This window comes from Bison bison, unplaced genomic scaffold, assembly GCF_000754665.1.
Source record: "Bison bison bison isolate TAMUID 2011002044 unplaced genomic scaffold, Bison_UMD1.0 scf7180017849896, whole genome shotgun sequence".
Lineage (NCBI taxonomy): Eukaryota > Metazoa > Chordata > Mammalia > Artiodactyla > Bovidae > Bison > Bison bison.
Window position 1 is genome coordinate 411860 of NW_011480469.1, and position 12486 is coordinate 424345.

General features: G+C 40.2%; 1 protein-coding gene across 1 annotated transcript in view; it reads left to right on the plus strand.

Moving 5' to 3' along the window:
- SULF1 (sulfatase 1) overlaps window positions 1–12486 on the plus strand; it is a 202937-nt gene that overhangs the window by 36831 nt on the left and 153620 nt on the right. The window contains exon 2 of the mRNA XM_010848192.1: window positions 5663–5756. The gene's annotated coding sequence lies outside the window, so the exon portion shown is untranslated. The remainder of the gene's footprint in view (window positions 1–5662; window positions 5757–12486) is intronic.

Here is a 12486-nt window from a genome sequence, read left to right on the forward strand (position 1 = left end):
CAGCAATCCCACTGCTGGGCATACACACTGAGGAAACCAGAAGGGAAAGAGACACGTGTACCCCAATGTTCATCGCAGCACTGTTTATAATAGCCAGGACACGGAAGCAACCTAGATGTCCATCAGCAGATGAATGGATAAGAAAGCAGTGGTACATATACACAATGGAGTATTACTCAGCCATTAAAAAGAATACATTTGAATCAGTTCTAATGAGGTGGATGAAACTGGAGCCTATTATACAGAGTGAAGTAAGCCAGAAAGAAAAACACCAATACAATATACTAACACATATATATGGAATTTAGAAAGATGCTAACAATAACCCAGTGTACGAGACAGCCAAAGAGACACTGATGTATAGAACAGTCTTATGGACTCTGTGGGAGAGGGAGAGGGTGGGAAGATTTGGGAGAGTGGCATTGAAACATGTAAAATATCATGTAGGAAACGAGTTGCCAGTCCAGGTTCGACGCACAATGCTGGATGCTTGGGGCTGGTGCACTGGGACGGCCCAGAGGGATGGTATGGGGAGGGAGGAGGGAGGAGGGTTCGGGATGGGGAACACATGTATGCCTGTGGTGGATTCATTTTGATATTTGGCAAAACTAATACAATTATGTAAAGTTTAAAAATAAAATAAAATTAGGAAAAAAATAAATAAATAAAATCTATTCTTCTGTTAAAAAAAAAAAAATGGGCCAAAGAACTAAATAGACATTTCTCCAAAGAAGACATCCAGATGGCTAACAAACGCATGAAAAGATGCTCAACATCACTCATCAGAGAAATGCAAATCAAAACCACTATGAGGTACCATTTCACACCAGTCAGAATGGCTGCGATCCAAAAGTCTACAAATAATAAATGCTGGAGAGGGTGTGGAGAAAAGGGAACCCTCTTACACTGTTGGTGGGAATGCAAAGTAGTACAGCCACTATGGAGAACAGTGTGGAGATTCCTTAAAAAACTGGAAATAGAACTGCCTTATGATCCAGCAATCCCACTGCTGGGCATACACACTGAGGAAACCAGAAGGGAAAGAGACTCGCGTACCCCAATGTTCATCGCAGCACTGTTTATAATAGCCAGGACACGGAAGCAACCTAGATGTCCATCAGCAGATGAATGGATAAGAAAGCAGTGGTACATATACACAATGGAGTATTACTCAGCCATTAAAAAGAATACATTTGAATCAGTTCTAATGAGGTGGATGAAACTGGAGCCTATTATACAGAGTGAAGTAAGCCAGAAAGAAAAACACCAATACAATATACTAACGCATATATATGGAATTTAGAAAGATGCTAACAATAACCCTATGTACGAGACAGCAAAAGAGACACTGATGTATAGAACAGTCTTATGGACTCTGTTGCAGAGGGAGAGGGTGGGAAGATTTGGGAGAATGGCATTGAAACATGTATAATATGTATGAAACGAGTTGCCAGTCCAGGTTCGATGCACGATACTGGATGCTTGGGGCTGGTGCACTGGGACGACCCAGAGGGATGGTATGGGGAGGGAGGAGGGAGGAGGGTTCAGAATGGGGAACACATGTATACGTGTGGTGGATTCATTTTGATATTTGGCAAAACTAATACAATTTGTAAAGTTTAAAAATAAAATAAAATTTAAAAAAGAAAAAAAAATTAGTTGGGCTACCTGGTGGCTCAAACAATAAAGAATCTATCAGCCTGCAATACACGAGAACCAGGGTCGGTCCCTGGGTTGAGAAGATCACCTGGAGAAGGATATGGCAACCCACTCTGGTAGGTTTTCTCACTTTGCCAGGAGAATTCCATGGACAGAGGAGCCTGGTGTACTGCAGTCCATGGGGCCACAGAGAGTCGGACACAACTGACACTTTCACTACTTTTAAGTATCAAATTAATGGGCACATGTGCCAACATTTTTTAGAATTTTAGAGCAGGAAGTGATTTTGGAGGTCTTCCAATCTAACTTGTTATTTTACAAGCAGAGAGATTGAGACTCATATGAGCTCACTTCAAATGCACGCATGTGTACTTCTGAGTCTTAGGTCGAGTCATTGCTTGCAGAAAATATGATAGGTCTGGCTTAAGAAAAAAAAAAGAAAAAAATGACCCAAAGCTGGACCGGTGGTTCCTTTTCCATTCAAGTTTGTGTAGCCCAGCTTTAGGGCTGTGGGCTGCTCTTGTTTTCTTGCTTCAGGAGCGATTCAGGTTCTCAGACTAGATATACTTGACCAACACTTGAATAAACTCCAAACAGACCAAGGGTTGATGTGTGACTCAGATCCTGATGATACAGTGATACTCAATCAGTGCATGGAGTTCTGGGAAGAGATGATTAGAGCTAAAAATGTAGACAAGAGCCCAAGGCACAACCTTCATGCTTCGGAATCTGAAAACCTGACCAGAGAGATGAGACCTTCCCCTGTCTAGACAGCAACAGAGACCCTCTAACTAAACGTTACATTGTGTGGCACAGACTTTAAGTGCTGTAGGAATTCTGGGGAGACAGATAAGTGAAAACTGAAGCTGTCAGCTGATCCTTGAGGCTACAGTCGAACATGACTAAAGTGACTTAGCATGCATGCACGCACACATGCACACATATAACTATAAATCTACAATGATATACTTATGGTATTGAAAGTGCAAAATAAATAGCTAATTAAATATAAACAAAACTATAAACCAACAATATTCTGTTGTTGGCATCAAATTATTTGGTTAAAATTAGTCATATTGATTTTATTTGCCAAATGATGCTGTTTTGCTGAAACCAAAGAATAAATTTGTTTTAACCCATGTTCATTAATAGTATTGCCAAAAAGGCAAGAGAAATATTTTAATTAAAAATTTCCATTGCACATTTCATACTCTATTTATAGTGAGTTCTTACAAATTAGCACATATAAAGGAAGAAGGGATCCAGGCATTCCATCTGTTGGTGATGAGATTATGGAACTAAAAACTATCATGGCTCAGTCATCCTATCACCTTACACTCTCTTGGCAAATAAAACTTCATTTAGCACAGGAGAAGTGTTTGACTCTCACATGCATACACATATTAAGCAGGTATAAATATCTGCCTCTATTCTTTCTTTAATCACCTATATCTTTGAATGATTGCACTATTTTCCTACATATTATCATTCCAGTGATGACAAAGCAAAGCCTCCATTTATACAATGAATGAAAACTCTAGTCTCACTCCATGAAAATATCTTTGACTGCAAATTATACCTTGGGAAGTTGTGTCTTTCTTAATTGGCTTAGAAAACAATTCAGTGCCAGTAATAATGATCACCAATGTTTGTTGGCCACTTATTCTAAATTTCTTATGAGGATGTTTGCCTGTCATCCTCATATCAACCCTATGGAATTAGATACTATTTTTAATCCCCATTTTTCTGAAGGGGAGACTGAGGCACAAAGAAATGAAGTAACTCGCTCAGGGTCACCTAGCCAATGGATGCTGTAACCTGGAATTCACATCTAATTCCTGCCACTCCCAGTAGTAGATTCTGAATAACCACAGAAAGGATGTTGTTGTTTGACATTAGGCTATGATCCAGCACGACCACAGCCAGATACTGGAAGCCTCAAAGTCAAACATAAATTTTTATTTTGGAAGATCACAGGGTATCATGCATAATTATAAACATAAGCATTTAAATGTCTTCTGGGAACATATTAAAAAAAATAGAGATCTCCATGATGCTTATAATAATTTATAATGTTAGAGAGTATAAAAGTTCCCCTGGAACTCAAGAATTCCCATGCTGAGAGCACAGGGGCAGGGTTGAAAGACTGACTGGGCTGGATGTGACAAATGACAGGGTGGTGGAAAGGGGTGGAGGAATTGATCTGCCAGGAATGGAAAGAGACATAAGGGCAAGGGTGGATGAGAGGAAGAGTCCAGCAACAGGAAGCCACCTGCAGGGAGGTCCTGCCACCACAATTTCTTTAAGAGTGAAGTTTCCAGAACAGAGCAGAGGACCTGGGACTGGCCATATTTAAGCTGAATCATCAGAGTCAGTTCAGAACAAGAAGAGATTCCAGGTCTACTGTATTGAAAGAATCTACACCCATTAACTCTGAGAATATTCATTAGTGAAGAGGTCAGAGAGCTCCAAAGGAAATGTCTTAATATTATTACATGAGCAAGAGAAATATTTTTTCAATTTCCAACTATTTATTGTTATTATGTAGAAATATGATTAATTTTTAAACTTTATTTATTTTTAATTGAAGGCTAATTGCTTTACAGTATTGTGTTGGTTTCTGCCAAACATCAGCATGAATCAGCCATAGGTATATGTATGTCCCCTCCCTCTTGAACCTCCTTCCCACCTCCCTCCCCATCCCACCCCTCTATGTTGTTACAGAGCCTCGGTTTGGGTTCCTTGAGTATTCCATATGTAAAATACTAGCTGATGGGAATTTGCTATAAGAGAAATATTTTTTTAATGTAGAGGAAATTTGGAGTGGTGAAATAGTGTGTGTTGTTCTCCTTTTCTTAAAGCTTATATACCTGAGAGCTTCTATTTCTTTATAAGATGTAGATACAATATTTCTTCTCTTTCTTCCTCCTTTTTATTTTACAAATGAGAATGAGCTTTAATATAATTTTGGCCAGGTAAGAGTTTATCCCTTTTTTTTAGTGGTGTATAGTTGCTTTACAATGTTGTATTAGTTTCTTCTGTACAGCGAAGTGAATTAGCTCTGTGTTTACATGTGCATGCGTGTTCCGTCTCGCAGTCACTTCTGACTCTGTGTCCTCATGGATTGTAGCCCACCAGGCTCCTCTGTCCATGGAATTTCCCAGGCATGAATACTGAAGTGGGTTGCCATTTCCTACTCCAGGGGATCTTCCCGACTCAGGGATCAAAACTGCATCTCCTGCATCACGGAGGCAGTTCTTTATAGCCTCTCTTTTCTGATTTCCTTCCCATGTAGGTCACCACAGAGCACTGAGTAAAGTTGCCTGTGCTATACAGTAGGTTCTTATTAGTTATCTGTTTTTATTGTCTTTTATGTATCATATCTGCATTTATTTATAGCGTATTTATGTTAAAATGTGCTCTTCATGGCAGCAAGATTGTTTCATCCAATACTGAATGCATTAAACTGGGTATTTCCTCTAGTTCTAAGTATCCAAGTTAATTTTAGTCACTTATATTTTTCACCTCTGGTAAATGCAGAATAGAAACAAATTTACCACTTGGAAATGCTCGCTTTGCTACTCATCAAATAACCACTTGCCGTCACTTTAGATTTTATGATTCTGCACATATTCCTTTAAAATAGGTCTTAGCAGCTGAAATTAGACGTCATTCAACTTTTAAACTTGGAACACTTTGTAAACCTTTCAAGAGAAACTCTTCTTTATTGACTTTATGAAATCCAGTCAGAGAATAATATGAAATGAATATAATGGAAAGTCTTTCCCTAGGTGAATAGAAAGTCAAATGGAAACTTCTATTAAAGGACCGAATGACCCACAATACTTCAAAGTCTCTTGGAGTGACTGTAAGAAACTCAGACTGAATGAAATTTGGAGAATGCTCTTCCTAATGATGTCCTCCTATGAAGATGTGAAAGGCAACATCTGAAATATAAATCGCTGATGAATGAAACTGATGGCTCTTGCTTTCCTCCGTTTAGGTGCTGACGGCCAGCCCCATCATCTGAAGAAGGTGAATTTGGCGAATGACATGCAGGTTCTCCAAGACAGAGTAATCACAGAAAATCGTCAAAGGTACTCAATATCAGATATTGATCTCTGTCTCTCTTTTTTTTTTTTTTTTAATTAATTGAGGTTTGTTTGTTTTGACTGCACTGCGTGGCATGTAGAATCTTAGTTCCCTGACCAGGGATCAAACTCACGTCCCCTTTTTGGAAGCACGGAGCCTTAACCACTGGACCACCAGGCGAGTGCATACTCAGTCATGTCTGACTCTTTGCGATCCCATAGACTGTAGCCTGCCAGGTTCCTCTGTCTGTGGAATTTTCCAGGCAAAAATACTGAAATGGGTTGTCATTTCCTATTCCAGGGGATCTTCCCAACCCAGGGATCAAACCTAAGTCTCTTGCGTCTCCTGCATTGGCAGGCAGATTCTTTACCACTGCGCCACCTGGGAAGCCCTCAGGGAAGTCCCAAATATTGATTTCTTGGTTAATTAAACCATGACATTAGCAATACCTGAGTACTCCATGTCACTTGGAGAGGGTAGCATTTCACAGATGGGGAATTATCAGAAAATGAGGAGTTGAGAATTCTGCTCTTCCCTGTAGCACTCTCTTCCTTCTTGGCTGAAAAAGCTAAAAGCCAGAGTCACTGCATGATATTTTCTTCAAGAATGGGAAAAGAAGCCTCTAAAGAATCATGTTGGTTTATTAACATCTTATGAGCTATTCCAGAAGCTCAGGGGAATTCCAGGGGGTTGTTCATGGCAGGTCTGCTATGCCCAGCCATCCACAGTTTCGGCATGAAAACTGCAGATGTCACCCATGTTGTTAACAGCTTAACCTCATAGTTTCTCCCCTTGGTCAGATACACTGGTGCCAAGAGTGTTGTGGGGCCAGGGCGAGCCACGGGGACCCACCTCAGCAGTACAGCCTCAGTTGTGAAAACATTCTTAGGGGTGTTGACTCATATGAGTTTATACCACACCCCCTCCCCATGAGTTTTTCTCAAATGTCAACACTGAAAGTTGTTTCCACCCACAGTGAAAACTAACACCATGGAAACTGTTGAGCTCCTCTTGGTTTCTGCAGCTCGTCAAAATCATTGCCCTTTGCTTGATTTTCATTCTAATTCTTATGTTAACCCAGGTTGACCTGGAATAAGTCCTTTAATCACCAAAAAGCTCATGAACCTCACACAAGCAAAACAAAACAAAAATTTTCAAGTCTGACCTAAATTTCTGGTTTGTCTTTTGAGGGTTGATGTCTCCAGCTTTTCTTTCTAATACTTATGGAATTCAACATTTTGTCCTCATACTACAGATTGCAAGGAAAGAAGGGAAATAGCTGGAAACATATGGTGGGGAGGGGGGACCAGGGTTGCTTCTTTGACATAGTCATGAGCACTGGCAGTTCTCGAATTCTCAGAGCTTTGTCTGAAGGTGGCCTGGGGTCTCACCAGTAATGTATTAGATTCCTGTTATTCACAAGCTAAATCAACAGTAGGAGAAGACAAGCTGAAATTTAGGTCTTCTTTACTTTGAAACTCCAAATGGGAGAGGAAAGTATTCCAAAGCAAACTGAAAAAAATCCTGTTTAGGAATAAATTCAATAAACAGTACATGACTTCTTAAATCTGCTTCATCATCTTGAGTCAATTTACCAGACCTTTTTCTTGTGAACCTCTCATCCAATGTACCTGTTTTTCTGTAGGAAAGAAAGAAGTTGTCCTTAGGTATCATATCATTCAAAATTAACTATAGAAGAGGCCAGAAAACCGTTAATACTGGAGGTCACCCTATATCATCCCAAGAGGTCACTCAAGACCTGCTTTCTCAAAGCAGTTTCTCGTGGGCTATGAAGAGACCACTTTGCTGGGATGCCATGTTGTTTATTATCTGGCCCATATTCTTTCAGGGCTTCCCTGGTGTTTCTGACAGTAAAGAATCTGCCTGCAAAGCAGGATTCTATCCTGGGTTTGATCCCTGGGTTGGGAAGATCTCCTGGAGAAGCACATGGCAACCCACTCCAGTATTCTTGCCTGGAGAATCCCATGGACAGAGGAACCTGGCAGGCTACAGTCCATGGGGTTGCAAAGAGTCGGACACAACTGAGCACTAAGCACAATATTCTTTCACACATTTCTCCCTTTAATGAGTCATTTCACCACTTTAAGTATTATATCCTTTCATTTCTCGGCCTGTCCTTCTGATGAGAAAATAGAATGCATTTTCTCTAATACTGGATGAAATCAGAATCACTTGCTCAAATTTAACACACATGACACTTATTTCCTAAAAATCTGCGGAAACCTGTTAGAGGCAACTCTAGTCTGCTGGTTTCGTCTTTTGGACTGGAAAATTCAGGGTCTGACCAGCTGCCAGCTTCAGAGATCTCTGCCCCTCTTCCTTCATAATTTGAGCTGGATTAGATAGGTAGCTAAGACCCCTCCCACTGCCACATCTGTATTCACATAGCTGTAGTCCTCCCAGCTGGCAAATTTTGTAGAAAGAAATGGATTCTCTCTGTGTAGGGACCATTTTAATGAGTCTTAAGTTTTCAAAATGCTGCCCTGTGCATTTTGACTGGCTTTATGCTCATGTCATTGGGGTATAAATTCCTTTCATTTGCTATTTTTCCAGCTTTAAGAACTGCTTACCTGAAGCTCATTGAACTTGGCATCACCTCCAAAACACGTAGCATAAGAAACAAAACCAGGAAATGTCATAAAGCAGATCTCAGAAGCTGGCCAAGCATCCCTTGGCTGTTTGTTTGCCAGAAGGTTCTCTCTTGTTCCGAGGAGAGATAGGTATAATAAGACATCGAAAGGACAATTAAATTTCACAGCTTGGGGGAGATTTTTGAGAGCTCTTGTCAAAAATGTTCACACCTGTGGAACAGGCTGTTATGTTTTGTGGAGCCTGGTATTCAGCTTGAAGTGCACCTGCCAAAATCTGAATGGCTGCTATTGTACCTTCTGGACTCAAAAACTGCACTGTCAGACGAGGTTTGGTGCACACAGATGGGATAGTTTAAAACAGCGACTATGTTGTTTGTAAGGAAATTAAGACATTTCCTAGCCCTGTGGATGCTTTTTGGGGATGGAAAATGTTATAAGCATGCCTTAGCTATGTTGCCCTGGCACTTTATTTATTTTTATTACCTTAATTATTTAAGTTATACTCAAATATCTTAATTTAAATTTGAGTATTTTTTAAAAATCGTCCGTAGACTGTAATAGTAAACAACATCTTTTCAAAGAATCAATTTCATATGTGGACCCTAAAAACCACTAACATTATTCTCATCTTGGTATCCGAGGGCATGTAAATCTTGCTGCAGAGTATATAGAGCTGACTGCGCACGCTAAGAAGCAGACTCTTGTGACCACCCTTACCCTTAACATTTCTCATGAAAGAGGGCAATTTATGACTCAAAATCTTAATGTCAGTTAAAATCGTGTATTTGTTGTAAAAACAATATAATTGCTACCTAATGGGAACTTTTATTTTAAGTTAAGAAGCACACATGCTTAACCCAAACCCATAAATCTTTTCTGTATGAATATATGCTAGGTGGAATCCTAGAAAATTGCGGTTAATTGGCTATTTTTTACCTACAAAAGCAGTAATTTTATATGGTACTACCTAGGGGTTTACATAGTTGGAAACTTGGAGGATGTTTTACTCAGATTTTTTTTTCGCCTACGTTTCTATCAAAACAGTGTCCAGTTTCTGCATTGTCTTCATTTTTCATAGTTTAAATTTGTGTATCATCTTCCATTACATGGATGTGGGAAATAAGTTGTTTTTTTCTTTTTCCTTATAAAAGAAAATACTCAAAACATCACAATCAGTACCTTCTCTCCCGTGGCCATTCAATTTGTTTGCATTCTTGTGCTCTTTTTGTTTGTCTGGTTTTGGCTTTTCTCTAGCTGCTGTGCACAGACTTATTGTGGTGGCTTCTCTTGCGGAGCATGGACTCGAGGGCTCATGGGCTCAGTAGTTGTGGCTCCTGGGCTCAGTAGTTGTGGCTCCCGGGCTCGGGAGTAGTTGTGGTGCATGGGCTTAGTTGCTCCACCACATGTGGAATCTTCCCAGACCAGGGATCAATCCCGTGTCTCCTGCATTGGCAGGTGAATTCTTTACCACTGAGCCATCAAGGAAGCCCTCCTCACCCTGGTGTTTAAAACAGGATCTTCTCCCGCATCATCCATCCATCCATCCATCCATCTGAATTAAAATACTTTCACATATGAGTCTTTCAATACAAATCTAAGTGATAAAGGGAGTGTTAGTTCATGCAAGTATACAAACGCGCACACATGGTATGTATGTAGTTAAATGAATCTGTTTAGAGAATATACCCTCCAAATCAATGAACTTGTGTTTAAAGAAAACCCAACTCAGAGTCAGACACGACTTAACAACTAACTAGAACAAGTAGTAACAACAACTCCAGTGGGACAAGAAACGTTGTGCCCATCAGGCTGTGCCACCTTCACTGGCTCCTCTCTGTTCTCATCTGACCAGGACCCAGCAGATGACCCTCTCAGTCTACTCTGACTGCCATCAGACTAGTGCTTTGTCTCCTGTAACCGAGAAGCAAACTCTAGCAGTGTTGACCCACCAGAGGAAACCCTTTGCTCTTGCCCTAATGATACATTCCGACAGGAAGTTCAGAGGAAAATAACAATTCCGGTGAAGATGAGGAATGGGGAATGGGAGGGGGGAAGCAGCTTAATTATGATGAGCCTGGGGACTGGGGGCTGGGAACAGTCACAAGTGGAGATCAAGAAAAAGAATGGGATGATGTCATTCTTTATGGGGACACTCACTGAAATGAAATCAGGTCACACACAATGATCTTGTTCTCTGCCCAGATGCATTGTGTTAACAAGAGATTACTTTGTGGTCATGCTTCTTAGGAGGGGTCTAAGGACCCTGTTCACGTTAAGATCTTCCCCAAGACATCTTTAAAAAGGATAAGAAGGGCAGAACCATTTCATCCAGTGTTGAAAAATGGCCCACACTAGGTTTACAACATTTTTTAAGATCACTGAGTTTAGGACAGAGTGTCTGAATTCTTATAACATAGTGAATTTCAAGAAGCAGAGTGTAACGACTTGGCTTGGTATCAGGCCAGAGATCTTAAACTGGTGCCCTTTTTGGTAGGATAATTCTGAAGTTAAAACAGAATATATTCTCAGTAGAAAGTTGGCACTTCCTGAAAAGAAATACTGCCTTGTACCATGGTAAGACATTTTTAGGACTGATTAATTCTGCTTGCAGAGGAAGCATTTGATCTGTGTCGATCTTAAGTTCCTCGTACCCCTGATGGTGGATATATTCAATTTTAAGTTTCTTCTCTCAATGGTGTCCTGATTTCACCTCATTCATCTGCTTAGATTTCACAAGAGTGCATCACAATTACAAATGAAGGTTAGATTTTCTAAGAAGTTAGCCCTGGAATAGTTACATGATAGGTTCAAATCCTGTTATTACGATTCTGTTGTATTACATTAATAGGCTTCATACAAATAAGTCATTGTCTGAGACCTTTTTAAAAGGATATTTTTGCTGCATGAGTCTTTGCAATAGAACTGAAACCTTGCAGCCTTTTTACACTGTCATCTGTGGTTTAGAGTATTTGTAAAACTGAAGGTTCGATTTTGGTAAACCACTGGTATTCAGGTGCTTGTTTGTATCTAGGGACAAGGTCTTTCTCTCTTATAGAGTATACAGAGATGTAAAAGTAACATTGGGTTAAAGTGGGAATTCGTATTTGTCATATGACTTTGCTCACTGATGACTAGAGAACTTGTGTGGTAAGTGAGGGCTGAGGTGAGGTGATGATATACCTGTCACAGAAGTGTGTGAAAACTGTTGCAGATTGTGGCTATCAACATGGAAAGAGGCATGTTTTGAAAGAATCTGATTTTGAGCAGATTTTGACATGAACTGCAGTGATTTCTGCTAACCTTATTGTTGACTGCCAGGTAATTAGGCTGTTGGGCTTCCCTGATAGCTCAACCATTAAGAATCCACCTGCAATGCAGGAGACCCAGGAGATGAGGTTTTGATCCTTGGGTCAGGAAGATCCCTTGGAGGAGGAAATAACAACCCACTCCAGTATTCTTTCCTGAAAATCTCATGGACAGAGAGCCTGGCATGCTACAGTTCATGGGGACACAAAGAGTCAGACATGACTAAGCAACTGAGCACAATTAGGCTATAGGACCTTCGAGGGAAAATAATTATTTAAAGATTTTAAAAATAACCAAAATATTTCCAAAAAAAATATTTTCAGCACCATCAGGAGTTCCCAAGTTTTCAGGACAGTGTTTTATTTCTTTTCTAGTTGGCATTAAAAAAATCTGAGGCCATGATCAAAAGTTGACAATGGCAGCTAAATAAGGCAAGTGTTTAAGCAAATCCACTGCTTACAAAGAAAATCAATTATGTGTAGCTACTTATGAAATTAAAAGACGCTTACTCCTTGGAAGGAAAGTTATGACCAATCTAGATAGCAAGTTCAAAAGCAGAGACATTACTTTGCCAACAAAGGTCCGTCTAGTCAAGGCTATGGTTTTTCCTGTGGTCATGTATGGATGTGAGAGTTGGACTGTGAAGAAAGCTGAGTGCCGAAGAATTGATGCTTTTGAAGTGTGGTGTTGGAGAAGACTCTTGAGAGTCCCTTGGACTGCAAGGAGATCCAACCAGTCCATTCTGAAGGAGATCAGCCCTGGGATTTCTTTGGAAGGAATGATGCTAAAGCTGAAACTCCAGTACTTTGGCTGTCTC